The sequence below is a fragment of the Phyllobates terribilis genome, unplaced genomic scaffold (genome assembly GCF_046119375.1).
Source record: "Phyllobates terribilis strain yellow unplaced genomic scaffold, ASM4611937v1 Scaffold_1__5_contigs__length_1240528914, whole genome shotgun sequence".
In the NCBI taxonomy this organism is placed as follows: Eukaryota; Metazoa; Chordata; class Amphibia; order Anura; family Dendrobatidae; genus Phyllobates; species Phyllobates terribilis.
Genome location: NW_027362761.1, coordinates 178,572,968 through 178,591,768, shown reverse-complemented (window position 1 = coordinate 178,591,768; position 18,801 = coordinate 178,572,968). Strand labels below are relative to the sequence as shown.

The window sequence follows — 18,801 nt, the reverse complement described above, 5'->3', positions numbered from 1 at the left end:
CCGAGAGCTCTTTGTCAGAAAAAAAACGTGGGATCTGTTTTTGCACAAAGTCAATTTTATTAAAGAAATATATTCATACACCTAGAAAATCCACATATGGTGAGAAAAGACAAATTGCTAAAATGTATTTGCAGCAGTAGTGTGTAATAAAGACCCATGGGAACACAGAGGATTCCCAGCCCTCAATCAGAGTTGGCAGAAATTCACCCCCGCAAACAAGCATAACAGCCTCCGAGACAGCAAGGATTTGGAATATTAAATAGGAGTCACAATGCGCTTGACAATAAGCACTAAAGAGATATAGCACGGCATAATAAGATATCAGTAAAGGAATGCTGTACCTGGAGACATATTAGCGTACGGCTGACACATCTGGCCGTACAGTAAAGCCCCATAGACTTCTATGGCAGCCACAGTACAGACAGCGCATCTCCCACTGTATGGCAGCAGGGGGCGCAGTGCCCGGGAGCACACTAGACTCCGCCCTCACTTATATATGGTAGCGGGGCTGGCAGAGTGAGCACTCTCGGGCAGAGAGGGGATGTGATTCCGCGTAGTCTTCCTCTTCCTCCCGATACTTGCGCTGCTCACAGCCGGGATTGCACAATACGCTGATACCTCCCGCTGCGCCTTTGTTGTGCTGGAGCCGCCGGCAGGTCGGGGCGGAGAGTTGTGCGGAGACGTCATTTCTGCCAGGAAAACTTCTTCAACCTACACAGCAACCGGTGCCGGGAGCGGAGAAGTGGCCTGTGCTATGGACGGGAGGGCAGGAGCCGGCGCTGTGCACATGTGAGACTCCGGTAAGCACCGTGCCACTGCCGGCTGCAGGACAGAGCCGAGCTGCCACCAGCCGCGTGCGGACAGAAAGTGAAACGTTTGTCCCAAGCGGCCAATCAGCTCTCAGCTTTTACTGCTGTAGTGAAGTTTGACTTTAGAAGTTGTGATGCGATTGGCTGCTGGTATCTGATCCTGGGCTGTGATTGGCTGGCTGTCATGTGATGTCTGATCGGCAGCTGCCAACTGTCTTTGTGTGAGAGCTGCCCTCATCATATGTGTGGATAGATAAGTAATGGAGGGGGCTGGGGCTGTCAGTGCTCCTCTAACGAATACACCAGGAAAACTCCAGTCTGGAGCTGCTAATAACAATAGACAGTTCAGAGCTGTTACTGAAGGTGTTGTCCCTTTAAGAGCAATCTGTCCAAGGACCCTCTTTAACTTTGGGCCCTAAGAGAGCGGGCCTCCCTTGTCTGAGGGTGCAGCACATTCTAGATCTATAGACACTGTCCTGGTGCCACTGCTGCCTCACCCTCACCTGCTCCTCTTCTGCTTGTAGTGACCTCACCCTGTCATGTGTGTCATGGTGCTGTCACCAATCTTCCCTCCATAGATGTGCTGCATGGGAAGCTGGGAGACATTTAACCCTTGTTGTGGCTGTCACCAGAAACCAAAATGACCTTCTCCTTCTTCCTAAACACAAACAAAGTGAAATATTAGTCATATGATAAGTAATGAAGTGAGGTCTGTGTGCTGCACAACAGTGACATATTGTCCTAGTGATCAGCGGTCCTCAGAGGATGCTTACTTGTCCCTGTCAGGAAGCTGGACCTCCTGCTGAAATCTGAAGGGTGTGGTATGGCTGTCATGGTGATCAGATCTTCCTCTGTGACTTTGTATTTCGGTCCATGAGTGTGAGGCTGCTCTTCATAATGGTGTGGAATTTTTTTTTCTTCAGTTCATGGACGATGAATAATTTTGGCGACTGTTCTGTACTCAATGTAAATGTTTCAAGATTCTCCGGTTAGTTCCTGCACTTGTAGAATTTAAAGGGGTATTCCAGCCTGAAGCCTCTATGATGGCTGGTTAAATGCTAGACCTGGGAGGGTGCGCAGCTCCATGGAGATGTCTATGGCACCGAATAAAATGGCCGAGTACAGTGTTTGGCTTTCATCTGTGCCATAGACTTTGAGTGGAGAAACGGGACACATGCTCTACCTCCTATCTGCGGTTGGAGGGGGACCAGGATAGGTGGAAAGCGTGCGTCCAGTGATCATATGTGTGTAATCCATTCTATATACTGTACGTTCCACTTCATTCATTGAGCACACATTAGTACATCTCACAGTTAAGATGGATTCGGTCCTGTTGGTTCTTGGCAGCCCGGGGTCTTGTTCTTCACCACAAGTGTTACTCAGATAGCACGACGCAGAATGCTTTACCCAAAATGACTTGCAGATGTGTTTCTTCACAATTAATAAAATGTTGGCCAAACCTGAAGGGAACGTCACGGTTACTGGAGCACAAAGATACTACAATTTGCTGTAATCAGTATTTTTCTCTTAATCTGACAGAGTAAGATCTTGGCCAGTGTTTGTATATATATTTTTTTTTTCCAGAGCAAAAGCAATGTCTACAGTGGCCAATAGGAGCCCTTGTCTTATTTTTCCAGCGCTGTTAGATTTGAAGTTCTTTCATACAGGATGGCTTATCCTACTAACAATGGCGGCACTTTGTAAAAAAAAAAAAAACAACAAAAAAAAAAACCCTTCTTTAGTAAACGAGATCTGTTTGCATTGCTTGGCTACAGATTGATGCTAAAGGGGAGTCCGGCAGCTTTTTTTTTTTTTTTGCCTCTAATCTGCCAATGTCTCTACACACCCCTGTATGCCAAATCTGATGGAAACTAACCTCAGAAACCTGTTCAAGTGATGTGTACATTGTCATTTCACATTACATTTAGGTGGCGTCTACATAGTGACCTGTATTGCAAGGTGTACTGTGTCTTGGCTCACCCCCTGTAACAGAGGAAAAGACAGGTAGAAAAAAAAGGGTTACAGCATCAAGATCTTCAGTTAAAATAACATATTTATTAGGGAAGTATTAAAGGAGTGACAACTCCAATATCAAAGATGTGTAGGAAATGCGTTTCTGACTTGTATCTTTTTTCATTATGCAATGACTAAAGCTGGCAGTCTGAAACGCGTTGGCTGGAGATCTTTGATATTGAGGTTGCAACTTTTTTTAAATTCTTGCCTAATGTGTTATTTTAACTGACAATCTTGACTCTGTAACCTCATTTCTCTTGCGGCATTGAAAGCCTCCATGCTTCGGATCTTCATATGGGTGAGCTGACTTTTTGGAAGGTTGTGGTGGTGGTGGTGGTGGTGGGGGGGGGGGGGACAAACCAAAAAAAACATGTCAACAGTGCGTGCCCAAAACTTAGTGGAGGCTTCCGATAATGCACATAAACCAGTGGGGTGCTGAAGAGATTGCTAAGGTTGACTTTGACTGATTTTTTTTTTTTTTTTTTTTTTTTTTTTTTTTAGCATTCAGGTGCAAATTTCGTAGCATTTCTTGCAGTCCTCTATGATCCCAAGGACCAGATGTCAACAGTTAAGGCCTTTTATACTTTTTAGATGAAAGATGTCCGAACCCTCACCACCATCTGGAGAGTGTGGGGGTGCCCAACGGTCTCCTGACAAATAATGTTTTTGGGGGTAGGAGTCAGGAGCGATAACTGTGCCGAATGTTTATCTCATGTGTATAGCCAGCTCCCAATATAGGGGTATAATACTCTGGTGGAAGGAGGTCTGGAGATGACATCATGAATGTGCGTCCCCATAAACCTTGTACAATCGTAAATCCGAACCCTACAGTTTGCATTATTAGTGGCACATCCCTTTTCCACTGAATATTGGGGCATTTCTGACGTGTCCCTACAGTATGTAGATGAGGATATCTAGTAAATTAGAAGATTGCTTTAGAAACTCTCAGTACTGGCTCTATGCCAGACCTCAAGGAAATCATTACAACTCCTGACTCGTGGTCCGGTCTCTTCATGTGTAGTTTCATTATAGGAGGCATTCACATAACTAACTTTAATGTCAGCCATGCCTGCATGTCGTCTTCTGTCTGTAATCTAACAGCCAACTAGATTGACCCTGGGAGGTCGCCATCTTTTTGAAAAAAACAAACAAAAAAAAAAAAAAAACAACCAAAAACGCTTGCCTGGTGAATCACTGAGGGCTTTTATTTTATTTATTCAGTAGAAGAGAGCTTTTTTTTTTTTTTTTTTTTTTGTCTGTGTTCCCAATAAAGTAACTATTTTAGAGTACAGAACTGATGCTGTCCTTCTGTCATTCCTCCTAAGCAATGTCCCTACAGAGTCTTGCAATGAATGGCCGATGTCCCCCTGTGTAGGGTCACACCACCAACACCCAGTCTCTAACTGAATGATAAATAGCCAGGAGGAATAATGGAGGAACAACTGAGTTTTAAGAAAATGTGCTCCTTAATTGTGATATCACTTGCACTAGTTACTAAAACGCGTCGTGCCCGCTCTCCTACCAGGCTCTGTGACCCATCTAATCTCATGATGCCCCTTCTATCTTCTGTCTGAACGATGTCTTACTGCTGTTCTAACATCATTTTGTTACTGCTTCCATTTCAGCACAATTTACCCTTTTGCAGCCCCTTTAACCATTATAGTGTAAATCTCATTTCCATTTCTGCTGATTAGTCATGTACTTGTCCCAAATCTCTAGGGAGGAGTGTACTAACTTTTTGTGCAGGTTCATCTTACACAAGAAGCACAAAGATAAAGCTACGTTGGACAGTACAAGAATACATTTCATATTCTCTTAAGGGAAATGGCAATGGTTTCCTCCTAATAATTCAATTTTCAACTTCAGGAAATGAAGCGGTAGTTTATGGGTTATTAAGGCACGTTCTGTACAAGGAGTCATGCCTCAAATCATCCATTATCATAGAGCTTACTCAGCAGACCCTCAAGAAGCATTCCCAACAATTATATATACATTTATTTTAACTATGTATTGTAAGTGAAGTAATATACAGTGGCATGTAAAAGTTTGGGCACCCCTGGTCAAAATTACTGTTATTGTGAACAGTTAAGCAAGTTGAAGATGAAATGTACACTTTAAAAATTACAAAAAGGAAAATGGGCCAATGCAAAAGTTTGGGCACCCTGCATGGTTAGTACCTAGTAGCGCCCCCTTTTTGAAAGTATCACAGCTTGTAAACACTTTTTGTAACCAGCCAAGAGCCTTTTGATTCTTGTTTGAGGGATTTTCCTCCATTCTTCCATGGAAAATTCTTCCAGTTCTGTGAGATTCCTGGGTCGTCTTGCATGCACTGCTATTTTGAGGTCCAGACACAGATTTTCAATGATGTTCAGATCAGTGGACTGTGAGGGCCATTGTAAAACCTTCAGCTTGTGCCTTTTGTGGTAGTCTAAGATTAGCTGTTACCAGATTCAGCTGCGGATACCCCAGATTACTCCGTTCCTGGCAGTGGCCACTAAACAATGTCACGGAGCTGTGGTATTAGTCTCCGAACACTGCAGGAGCTGGTGTCAAACGAACCCATCTGATATGGATGACATACCATATACCTTTTATCACGTTACTGTATGTAGAGATCTTTGTATTATGGTAAGCATGGTGTGTACATCAGATACTGTAATCTGAAGTATTAAAACTGGTTGTCCTGCTGAACTAATCGTTCAAACATCTGTGTGTGATGGTTCGCTTGTCTCCAGGTTGTAACCCTGACTCCTCGAGATTTTAGAAGCGAACAAATCTGTTTTCTGATGGCTCTTAAAACTGTTCAGTTTAGGTCCTACTGATTTTTTTTTTTTTTAAACGGAATTTGACACCTAATCTGTGAGCTGCTTGATGTAGGGCCAGGGATCCTGATTCCAGTGATCCTGATTCCAGTGATGTGCCACTTACTGGAATGCTTGCTGTAGTTTTGATTAAAATCTTTTACTAGCAGGAGATTATCACTAGAGGACTAGGAAACCTGCTGCCATGTAGTCAAGCTTATTCATGAGCGCTGTATAACCTCACCACTGATGGGCAGCTTTCTGTGTACACTGTACATGGGCGGAGTTATAAAGAGCTCAGTATTCAGAGAACTGCTAAATTTGCAGCAGGTAAATCAGTGATTTTTATCAAAATGACAGCAAACAGCTCTGTAAGTGATGCATCGCTGGAATCAGGGTCTCTGTCCCTATCATGCTGATCTCAAATGTGGTAGCAAAAAAACCTGGTGACAGATTCCCAGTAATCAAAGACATTAATTCTACATCAAACTGCTCATCTCTCTTGGTCCCTCTCCCGTAATCCCTACGCCAGCTAGTTTTCCCACTTTCAGTCACAGCCAGCCAGAAAATGTCCTAGTAAAAGGCAGCCATTCCAACAAATGGTTGGTTCTCCATGTAATGCAAGCAGGTGCAGACATATCACTGGTGCAAACTGTGGTCGCACAGGGGCCCAAGAGGTGAGGGGGCCCCTTTCCACCTCCTCCAAAGCAAAGTGTGCATTATGATGAGCTATTGGACTGCCAAGGGCCCATATACTGTTCTAGCACTGGGATCCTCTTCTGTCTGTGTCCGCCGGTGAATGCAAGGGCAACTTGAGTACCAGAAGTGGAGATGTCCAGACATGTGGACTGGGGTCTTCGATGCTATTACTAGTGTAGGTTTTTGCTATTGCATTTTAGAAACGTTTGTGTTTCTCATTAATCGCTGTGTTAGATTTGCAGTTCAGGGTATATATTTTACTTTCAAGCCTGCAGATCTGTTATGAGCAATTTCCTGTGGAAATGAGGGAAGTGCAGTGTAAAGTGATAGCTGTAAAACGTACTCTTTAGTAGCTAGTGTATTTTGGCAGAGAGGTGGGAAATAATACTCGGGTCACATGTGATATTCTGCTGGAAGTCCAGCTTACAACTGGTAGTTACCGTGCATATGGAGTATTGGCTGTGCGGCCCCTGGATGTATTCTAAGATGTGTCCAATTAGTAGACATGATTTTTCAAAGCTGCTGGACTTCATTTACTTTTCTCTGGAGTCTTCACTTCTTCTTCTAGATTGTAGATGCTGTACATAAGATAAGACTTGTGAACCTTGGCCACAACTAATTTCCAGAATGACAGGGATTCCATCACGCCATGACGCTGACCAGAGAAGGTGAACTTAAACTCTACTCTGATCCCATACTGTTACTCGCTCCTGTTGAGCTTTTACATCAGATAGATAGATAGATAGATAGATAGATATCTCTATATATACTGATATCTTCCCAGCCCACCCAATCATGACCATCCGTTCATCTTAGCCGAGCACTCCTGTGTTCTCTGAGATGGATGCTGGTAGAATCACCTGGCGGAAGCATGGCTTCTCTCTGGGAAGAACAACGTATTGGAAACTGAAAGGGAGAAGATACAGATTAGATATTAGAAAAAACTTTTTGACAGTGAGGGTGATTAATGAGTGGAACAGGCGGCCACGAGAGGTGGTGAGTTCTCTCTCAATGGAAGTCTAAAGACAGTGGCTGGACAGACATCTGTCTGAGATGGTTTAGTGAATCCTGCATTGAGCAGGGGGTTGGACATGATGACCCTGGAGGTCCCCCCAACTCTAACATTCTATGAAATTCATTGGGCTGGAGGCTAGTATACACATCACACTGCTTTCTGATCCCACTGATATTAGCAGCCTAATTTGTATGTGGGCCTAAGCATGGGGAGGTGTTGAGTCTGGTGGCTTCAGGAAACCTCACTCAGGTGCACAATACACCATTGTTTGCTCTGGTGCCTAACGCCAGTAGTGACTGTTTTACCTCTCATACTGAGATGCCACTGCCATCAAATGAATAAATGGCAGTCAATGCCTTCCCGTCAGTTTGGAGAAGCACTTTGTTTTCCATTTGTGATATAATTTACTTGTGCAGTATTGCTTGCGTCAAGTGATTTGTACATGACTAGTTGAGTGGGGCTCCTGGGGACTACCTATGAAACAGCATGTGGTGTACATTTACTTGTGAGTAGTTCCGCCATACCATGTCCCTCTTGTGAAATGACCATATTGTTTTCCTGGAATACAAGTGATACTTATTAGATACAGCGCTCTGCTGATATGTAAGGCATTAGACCTGCTACATGTAATTGTCTGCAGCCATTCACCCAAACAGCTGGTTGTACACACTGTCAAGCAAATGTTCTCTGGCGACCATATAAATGTGGTGTCTCCTGAGGCCCAGCATTTGTGGTTTGAGATGTGATAAAGCCATCACTTCTGTTAGCAATCAGAAGCATAGCCTGTGCTACCGAGGAAGCATTGTCATTCATCTGACTTTGATGTCCCTCAGCAGGTTATTGCATTGACAAGTTAGGAATAAAGCTGCTCCTGCTGCCCTGACCCAGGCCCAGAATGAGACCCTTGTGGAAATACAAGCTAATGGAAAATGCTAAAATTTGAGATGCTGCGTGGAAGGCCAATGCCGGTGTTCATTACAACCACAGCGCATTCCTGACTTGTGGCTCCCCTTATCCTCATGCTAACTCTTCCCACAAGACTGCGCTAATGCTCAATTCCTGTAATGTACATTAATATGGTCCATTATAAGAGCGTGGATGGGAAAGCAGGAAGGTATAGACGGTACGAAGCTTGAATTAATGCTAGATCGCCTAATTGGAAGGAATAAAATGGGGGAAAGATTTATGAAACTACCTAAAAAAAGAAACTGGTATTTATAATATGTATCATAAGGAAAAGGGGGGGGGGAGATATGGGAATTAAAATATAACTTTTATTAAAATAGGATGCCAGTATATATTTTTACAAAGTTTATTATATTGGGATCAACAGCTTTTTCCAATTGCCGTATTTATTCACACATTCTCAGTATGTTATTATAGATGATATATAATTTGTTAGTCTATACATATTCCTAGCCAATGTCCCTCTTTTATAAATCTTCTGTGGTTTATTAAGAGTGAACCACGGCAATGTTGGCAAAACAAACGTGGTCTTCCTGACCTAACAAGAAAAGCAAAACATAACGTATGGCACAGTCCTTGTTGCTACGGGTAGCCACTTGCTTCTGGAGCAACCCAGTCTGTGTCCATTTTGGTGGAGTCGGTATAACATGGTCCGACTCCTAAAAAATATACAGTACAGACCAAAAGTTTGGACACACCTTCTCATTTAAAGATTTTTCTGTATCTTCATGACTATGAAAATTGTACATTCACACTGAAGGCATCAAAACTATGAATTACCACATGTGGAATTATATACTTAACAAAAAAGTGTGAAACAACTGAAAATATGTCTTATATTCTAGGTTCTTCAAAGTAGCCACCTTTTTGCTTTGATTGCTTTGCACACTCTTGGCATTCTCTTGATGAGCTTCAAGAGGTAGTCACCGGAAATGGTCTTCCAACAATCTTGAAGGAGTTCCCAGAGATGCTTAGCACTTGTTGGCCCTTTTGCCTTCACTCTGCGGTCCAGCTCACCACAAACCATCTCGATTGGGTTCAGGTCTGGTGACTGTGGAGGCCAGGTCATCTGGTGTAGCACCCCATCACTCTCCTTCTTGGTCAAATAGCCCTTACACAGCCTGGAGGTGTGTTTGGGGTCATTGTCCTGTTGAAAAAGAAATGATGGTCCAACTAAACGCAAACCGGATGGAATAGCATGCCGCTGCAAGATGCTGTGGTAGCCATGCTGGTTCAGTATGCCTTCAATGTTGAATAAATCCCCAACAGTGTCACCAGCAAAGCACCATCACACCTCCTCCTCCATGCTTCACGGAGGGAACCAGACATGTAGAGTCCATCCATTCACCTTTTCTGCGTCGCACAAAGACATGGTGGTTGGAACCAAAGATCTCAAATTTGGACTCCTCAGACCAAAGCACAGATTTCCACTGGTCTAATGTCCATTCCTTGTGTTCTTTAGCCCAAACAAGTCTCTTCTGCTTGTTGCCTGTCCTTAGCAGTAGTTTCCTAGCAGCTATTTTACCATGAAGGCCTGCTGCACTAAGTCTCCTCTTCACAGTTGTTGTAGAGATGTGTCTGCTGCTAGAACTCTGTGTGGCATTGACCTGGTCTCTAATCTGAGCTGCTGTTAACCTGCGATTTCTGAGGCTGGTGACTCTGATAACCTTCTCCTCAGAAGCAGAGGTGACTCTTGGTCTTCCTTTCCTGGGGCGGTCCTCATGTGAGCCAGTTTCTTTGTAGCTCTTGATGGTTTTTGCAACTGCACTTGGGGACACTTTCAAAGTTTTCCCAATTTTTCGGACTGACTGACCTTCATTTCTTAAAGTAATGATGGCCACTTGTTTTTCTTTACTTAGCTGCTTTTTTCTTGCCATAATACAAATTCTAACAGTCTATTCAGTAGGACTATCAGCTGTGTAACCACCAGACTTCTGCACAACACAACTGATGGTCCCACCCCATTTATAAGGCAAGAAATCCCACTTATTAAACCTGACAGGGCACACCTGTGAAGTGAAAACCATTTCCAGTGACTACCTCTTGAAGCTCATCAAGAGAATGCCAAGACTGTGCAAAGCGGTCATCAAAGCAAAAGGTGGCTACTTTGAAGAACCTCAAATATGACATATTTTCAGTTGTTTCACACTTTTTTGTTAACTATATAATTCCACATGTGTTAATTCATAGTTTTGATGCCTTCAGTGTGAATGTACAATTTTCATAGTCATGTATATAACTAAATGTGAGCAGCATCCTATATGTTAGTGGAGCCGCTATATCCAAGTACAAGAGTGCATGCAAGGATCTAGCAACTAATCAATATTTTAGATTACTATAGTTAATTTGCATTAATCTTTCATATTTGTATTGGTATAACCCTATCTGGTTATTAAATTGGTCAATATAATAGAAAATGTAGTTGGCTGGCTATTCATTTAAACTTATGGTTTATGTAGCCAATTTATAAAAGGGGGACATTGGCTAGTAATATGTATAGACTGACAAACTATATTATCGTCTATAATAACATACCGTATTTTTCGGACTATAAGACGCACTTTTTTTTTTCCTCCAACATTTTGGAGGAAAGTAGGGGGTGCGTCTTATAGTCCGAATACTATATTATTGTATGGCCGCATGGTGGTGGGTGTGGGAGTGGCAGCGGGGGATCAGCGGGTCACAGGAGGCAGCAGTCGCCTGCTGCAGCCTAGCTGTGCCCGCTACTAAAGAAAATGAATATTCCCTGCTCCCCACGCCCATGGGCATGGAGAGCAATGAATATTCATTTCTCTTAATAGCCGGCACACTGGAGCCGCAGCGCGGATCCTGCTGCGCTCTGCGGTCAGTGTGCCCGCTATTAAAACTCATGAATATTCACTACAACCCACTCCCATGGGTTGTAGTGAATATCCATGGTCTTTAATAGCAGGCACACTGATCACAGAGCGGCAGCAGGAGCCGCGCTGCGGTACAGTGTGCCGGCTATTGAACACACTGAATGGTCACTGCTCCCCACGCACAGAGTCCCGGCGTGGGGAGCAGTGACTATTCCAGCACAGCGGCTCACACAGTGAGAGTGTGGGCAGCAGAGCGGGACAGTGCTGGAGGAGAAGAGGTGAGTATGAGTGCTCTCCCCCCCCCCCCTTTTTTTTTTTTTATTGTAGGCAGCGTGATGGGGGCTTGAGGGATGCCATACATACCAGGATGGAGGATATTAACGGAATTTGGGGACATTACCCCTATAACAGTGTCAGCAGCAGACCCCTCCCCTTTTTTTTTTTTTTTTTTCCTCCTTTAAAACCTAGGTGCGTCTTATAGTCCAAATGTGTGGCTAAATACGGCAATTGGAATAAGCCGTTGATCCCTATATAATAAACTTTGTTAAAAAATATATACTGGCAACCTATTTTAATAAGTTAGATTTTAATTCACATATACCCTCCCCCTTTTCCTTTCCTCACGATATGTAATTTGAACAAGTGGTGTCCACTTGTGTGAATTAATTTTTTCTTTGCCAAATTCACTAACTCTTTATAGTATGTATGTGTTTCACCGAATATAAGGCATGGTCTTATATTATTCTTTGCTCCGAAATGAAGAGTAATAAAGATATACTTATAGAATTTATTCATGGCTATAAATTTGTGAATAGGTCTTTTCAATGCTACTATATTTGACTTATAGTTATGTAAAAAGTTTCCAGGGTGCCATTATTGATACTACCGTATACATTACCTGTAGTGTAGTTACATGATGCTTATACCATATGTAAAAATTTTTTGTTATGGTCAATGTAAAGTAAATGGAATACAGCAGGACATATGCAGGAAAGCAGACTTCACCCAAAAGAATCACTCACCAAGACCCTCTTAGACCCAAAACAATTATTGTTGACAAGTGCCGATGGTGGATGGGCTCTCGCACACAGATCTGCGTCACTGTCGGGTTCCTTGCGTTTCAGCCTAGTGCAGCGGTTGGCTCCCTCTGGTGACCGGAAGCAGCCACAACGCTCGGACTTTGGAGCGGAATGATGCCAGCAGTACTACCTGATCTGCTTATGACAGCCCAACCCTTATTACTGCGTTGTGGGGTCTTTTGGAGGTGTCTAGTTTCCTTGGTGAAGGGTCCTGCTGCATGCTATTCACTTTTTTTTTTTTTTTTTTTTCTTTTACATGTATGCCGGTAGCTGACTTAACACATTTTTATTGAATGGTAACTAGGGCTTATTTTTGGAGTAAGGCTTGAAATAGGCTTATATTTCAAAAATCCTGAAAAATCATACTAGGGCCTATTTTTTGGGGTAGGTCTTATTTTAAAACGATGATAGGTTTTTAGACTGTTCATAAACCCTCCCAATGTTTGTGTACTTAAAGGTGTTTTAAACTACTTAAATAATGATGACCTAGAAGTCATCAGATTGGTTGGGTCCTGCACCCCACAATCACATGTTTACATCTAGCTCGAAGCCTTCTCCATACAGTGTGTACTGGATGTTCTCCGAAACTGCAGCACAGCCCCATTCACTTCAATAGATGAGCTGCATGACTGAGCTACTGATCTGGCTCCATTCACTGTTTACATCCAGCCACTGTTGGAGCTGATGACAGCTAATCGGGGGGGGGGGGTTTGGGCTTGGATCCCCACCAATCTGATATCAAGACATGAGTAATGTAACCCTGATAAGACAGCACAATGAGGACTCGCCCATTTATTGCTAGGTGTGTCTGGATTGAGCAGTGGTGGGTCATCCTGTACCTTGATATCCTGCTGTATAACGTGCAGTAAGGATCCTGGGATCTAGATGACCTCTCTGCGGGGCATCACCCTATATTACTCTATTTGCTTTAAATGCTCTCCATTGTTTGCTTTGCAACATATATCTGCTTATGGAAAAATAATAAAGGGAAAGGGCTAAATTTCGAAATGACTGCCGAGCCATCATTTTTACATTGATTTTGGAAAAATAACCCTAAATAAGCTGAGTCCCTATGCGTGGGCTGGGAAAATGTGTTCCTTCTAATAAAGAGAAGCAAGTGATCAATATATGCGCAGGACAGTACTGAAAAATAGAGCATGAAGTGGCCTCTCTTCAAGCCCTGGGGAATATAGGAGAATACACAGCTAATAGTAGGATGGAGAATCCGGCTGGGGGATGGGACTGTTCTTTCAAGAGCAGATGAATGGCAGCCCCCTCCTCACGAATGCAAGTTATTATACTTTCAGTTCAAGAGACTACGGGGGGGGGGGGGGGGATCAATACGAATGCAATAATGCACACTACACAGGTGACATGAAGCCATCAAATGCATAAAGGCCTCCATAATTGCGCTGTGGAAGGAATGTGAATGTTTGGCTTTTCTACAAGACCAGGCATATAAGGATCTAAAGCAACTGTGAAGAGAACTCATTAGTGTTCAGTCATATTTCCCTAGAATTGTTTTTCCTAAACTTCGGATTGAAAAGTGTTCCAGGTGTTGGCCATCCATCAGTCAATGGTGATGGAGGAGGAAGCCCTGATTGGTGCAGCCCACTGTATTCTAGTTTAGGTGCTGTCACCATTCTGCACAGTAACTCTATCGTTTCCATAATTCTGTTGACTGATGTCTCCTTTAAAGATAATTTGTTTGGAAAAGATTTCCCTGTGCCAAAACGCGTCATGTATTTGTATGTTTTCTGCCTTGGGTTACTACTTAACATGAAATAAGTGGAAGCTTGTCTTCATTTGCTTCTTAAAACAAACCTCCACCTTGTGGAGCCCTTCATTTGCCTCCTCTGTGGAGACTGGCATCCCTGTCCTCCTACATCCATGATGACCACTGCCGTGGCGTAGAGGGCACGCTGAGTCTGACCCATACTTCTTCTGCTTTTCCTCTGCATTGGAGTCGTAGTTCAGATTTGGCACTACTCGCTATGGACAAGTCTGAACGACAGCCATCTGATGGAAAAACCAAATCACTGGTGTCAATGGAGGAGACAAATTGAGGACACCAGATGGGATGACTAGTCAAGTTTCAGTGCTAAGGCTGAGAGCCCCTTTTTTTTTTTAAATCAGTTTTCTCATTTTAGATGTTTTATGGCATCTGAACAGGTGATGCCAGAAGTGCCTAACAGGTGCTCTATCAAGAGCGTGACTTCCTTGCTGTTGCGTATTCTGTACACTTTAAAGCGAACCTGTCAGCAGCATTGTGCTCCGTAAACTACTTACACTGTCAGGTGGGCGCCATTACACTGATGAATATGATACCTTGGTTGATGAAATCCATCCTGTGGTTCTTGAGTAATCTTTACTTTCAGTTCTGCCATAATGATATGCTCGTGCTCCGAGGCGGCCTGTGGGGGGCGCTCTTATCTGGTGCTCTGCTTGTATGCTCTTATGACAGATCACTGTGCCTTCACTGACCTGTACTCATTGTGCATGTTGTGCTCATAGCTGATACTGAATGAATAGAAATGTTTTGAATATTTGATTTCTTTTCATTAACATATCTAAGGATCCTGTGTTTCCATAACTCCACGACTTTTCCTTCTTGGTGTTGCAATTTCAATATTGAAGATAATAAAAAAATAAAAATAAAAAAACCCCCTGCTATTAGTGACAAAAGGAAACGCCCATAGACCATCGCTCGGAATTAAACAATAAATCTTTGTTATTTCCCTATGTGACATATTTTACAAAGGAAGATGTTTCACATTTTCCATAAAAATAACCATTTTAATAGGAATATTAGCAGCTGTAGGTGGAAAAACGTGTCTGTGAAGCCATAACAAATCTGCTATAATCTGAAAACAAGTGTGTGAAACCTCTGCATAGTTGGTATAAAGTATCTTGCTATGCTGGCCCTGTGCTGAATGCTGCAGCTACTCTTGGAGAGCCATACAGAACACCAATCAAGAACTGTAGAATTTCACCCAAGATTACCTAAAATATTATGTGCATGTGATCAAACATAGGCAGAAGCAATGGGGTTTTGCTTGCTCTAACCAGGATATCTACTAAACGTCTTGTCAATTACCGTATAGTTTTTGGATTATAAGACGCACCTAGGTTTTAGAGGAGGAAAATAGAAAAAAAATGTAAGCAAAAAATGTGGTCATGATGCACTTTTATGGGGTGGGGTCTGCTGCTGACAGTTATAGGGGTAATGCCCCCCAATTTCTGTTAATATCCTCCATCCTGGTGTGTGTGTGTATATATAGCCCCTCCTTCCTGTTATACATTGCCCTCATCCCCCATCCTGGTATGCATAGCACTCCTTGATCCCCATCCTGGTATGCATGGCACCCCTTTTTTTTGGTCGCCACGACATTGCAATAAAATAAATATCAATAAAAATGTCAGCTCGGCGTGCAAAAAAATCCTGAAAAATGGAGACACCTTGGTCTTGGAAAGTAGCGCGCCCCTTTTTTTTTTTTCTTCCCCGTTTTCCAGTACACAATCTGGTAAAACCAACTTGTCGTGCAAAAAAATAAGCCCTCACATGGCCATATTGACGGAAAAATAAGTTATGGGTCTGGGAAGAAGGGGAGCAATAAACCCAAAGTGGTAAATGATGTATGTATGTATGTATCAATCATAGTCTGATCATACCACATCTCCTGGCAGGGAAGGACGCAAAAGAAAATATACAGACATTACAGCAGGGGATCACAGCTGATTATTTCTGTGAGGTAAAATTATGTTTTTAAACAGGCATGGAAATGTTTTACCTTACTAAAAGGCGACCAGGAGATGTGGTATGATCAGACCATGTTCCGTGCATGGTCAGACACAGCCATTACACAGTACACAGCAGGGGCACATTTATAAGATTATCTCAGCACAGGAACATTTTATTTTTATTCTAAGATCTATTGATTAAAATGTACTTTGTTCATGGGACAAGTGGTAAGCCAGTGCCAGTGCCAGATCATTGCTCAGTTCTCAAGAGAACAAAGGTCTGGCACGTTTCCAAATCCTTGTTTCCCCAATAGCAGCCAGCACGGAATATTCTCTCCATGCAGGTTCCTAATACAACTATAGCAGGACTGATAAAGCCAGATACAATCCGCTGGAAACCTGAAGGTAACATTGTAGGACTGGTTTTACTAGTATGTGTCGTAGTAGCGTGACTCTATGCTGTCATTGTTGCAGCTCTGTAATCTCTTCAGGCCGTATGTCACATCTGCTGCGCCATACAACTCTGCGTAATAAAGTGTAGCATGCAGAAAATGGAGACAAAAGTGGAAAGACAGACCCAATTACAATTTAGGCCACGTTCACATGTTCAGTATTTGGTCAGTATTTTACATCAGTATTTGTAAGCCAAAACCAGGAGTGGGTGATAAATCCAGAAGTGGTGACGTGTTTGTATTATACTTTTCCTCTGATTGTTCCTCTCCTGGCTTTGGCTTATAAATACTGAACGTGGCCTTTGAGATCCTTCTGCATCTGTTTTACTCATGAAATCCGTTTCTCTGTATCGAACGCGGGACACAGACTAGGAACTCCAAAATTCCGATGTAATTGAGATCTGCACCATGATGGCACTTGGCATTGGTGAGAAGGTGCATTATCTTCATTCATCTGATATTCCACATTCCAGATTGCTTTGCATTTCAGGATCCCTCTTGATTTGCAGTGGGACCTGCCCCATGGATGGAAGTGATGTGAACACAGAATATAAAAATTCTATGTGCATCATTGCAGGAACATTTGGTGACCAACCCTGAGCAAGGCATGTGTAAGGGCATGGCACTCAGACGTGTCATGGCTGCTTTATTACATATATCATTTTATGGCTAGTCAGGGAGAGGGCTTGGTAGAATGAGACCATATGAGGAATGTGCAAATACTGGACCATCTCCATCTGCACTGCATGGTCCATTACTCTACCATGGCTAAGCAGGCTCTGTTTGTTTAACCCTATATTGGCATTACATTTTTAATTTGATCTCCCTTTTCTAGTAAATTTTGGGTAATATATTGTAGACCGCAGTGGGAGACGTAGTTAAAATGTAACTTTTACTTATACAATTAAAATAAAGACGCTGTGGCTAATCCTATACTAAAATTAGTGACCAGACCGCTGGAAACCAACAACCTGGTCCACCCGTCAGATCAAAGACAAGTGATCAAATCACTGAAGTGAACATGCACAGTTCACATTGAATCAAAATTCCAATGTGGACTTGTATTAGTAAGATGGATGAGCTAACTGTGGTACAACCACACTCAGGTTACAGTGGATAACTGCAAAATGCCGTAGGATATGTGTAGATCTAATCTAGTGATAACTGTAAGCACCACTTCTGTTGCTATCTGACGGTATCCATAATACAGGTCCACATTGGTGTCTTTCTTCACTATGAACCATATAGATCTTCTTTGCACAGTGTTCTAGCGATTTGATCATCTGTCTTTTGGATAACTTGTTTTGGTATAGGATTAGCTTTTGAATCTTAACCTTAAAATAAAGTTCCCACTATGAGTTTTTGGTGACTGATGCTGCAAAAAAAAGTGTCTTAGTTACAGCAAATTGAAAGGGATCCATAGAAATCTCATGCAGGAGGAGGTGGCTGTGGGTGGAGAATAGAGCTGGAGTGACAGAGGCTTCAGATCTACAATAGCTCTTCAGCCTCACTTGCTTATCAATTCAAATGCTGATTTCTCAGTAATGGAGGGACGGACTGGCCTTATAAACGTATTGCTGGACTTGTTTTTTTTAAAGAGCTACATATAAATAGAGGGAATGTCAGTTTTGGAGGTGGAAATCCTGCTAAGGTCACTTGTCTATCGTTGCAAAGAGCGAATATTGTATGTGCCATAAGAGAAGGTAATTTTTCACGCTTTGTGAGTAGGCATGCTTCGGCGTAGGTTTTTTTCACAGAAGTTCCCAATAGTCCTGAGATTCTAATAGTAATTTAGTTTTGTGTAATTCTAGTCTGCCAGTAACTAGTGTCACGTTTCTCTCCAAGTGGTTCAGTGCTGAATATGGAAACATCCAGGGTTACAGTAACTTCTGAAAACTGACGTTTCTTCACAATTCAGTTGTGAAATCCTGTAGCTTGCGTTTTACCACAACAAAGAAGTTTACACCAGAATGACGAACATGGTGAAACAAAGTGGGCTGTGTGTTTTTTTTTTTTTTTTCTGAACTCCTCGGCACTAAATGGCAGTCTACTGATGGGTGGTAAAAGACTTTTATTGCCAAATAAAAAAAACAAAAAAACAAACGCATGGACAAGATATGCTGATCATGGGCCAGAAACATGAACCTTTACTGCGCAATCCAGATCCTTGCGGCGTCCGTATTAAAGACTAAACCAGTGGGAGCAGTTGGTTTAACTTTATCAATTCTGGAGCTCCCTATGCTTAAAAAGAGGTCTATTTTAGTATCTCTGTAGCTGGGGAAAATGTCTTCTGGTATGGGTATAAGTAGCAAATTATTTTCTGGGCCTCTTTTTTTTTTTTTTTTTTTTTTTATGGAAATTTCTAAGGGACAAGATACACTTTGCC

The 18,801-nt window shown here is 42.5% G+C and overlaps 1 protein-coding gene across 1 annotated transcript in view; it reads left to right on the top strand.

The window, feature by feature from the left end:
• Positions 1-473: 473 nt before the first annotated feature.
• CEMIP2 (cell migration inducing hyaluronidase 2) overlaps positions 474-18,801 on the top strand; it is a 97,674-nt gene continuing 79,346 nt past the window's right edge. The window contains exon 1 of the mRNA XM_073670387.1: positions 474-800. The gene's annotated coding sequence lies outside the window, so the exon portion shown is untranslated. The remainder of the gene's footprint in view (positions 801-18,801) is intronic.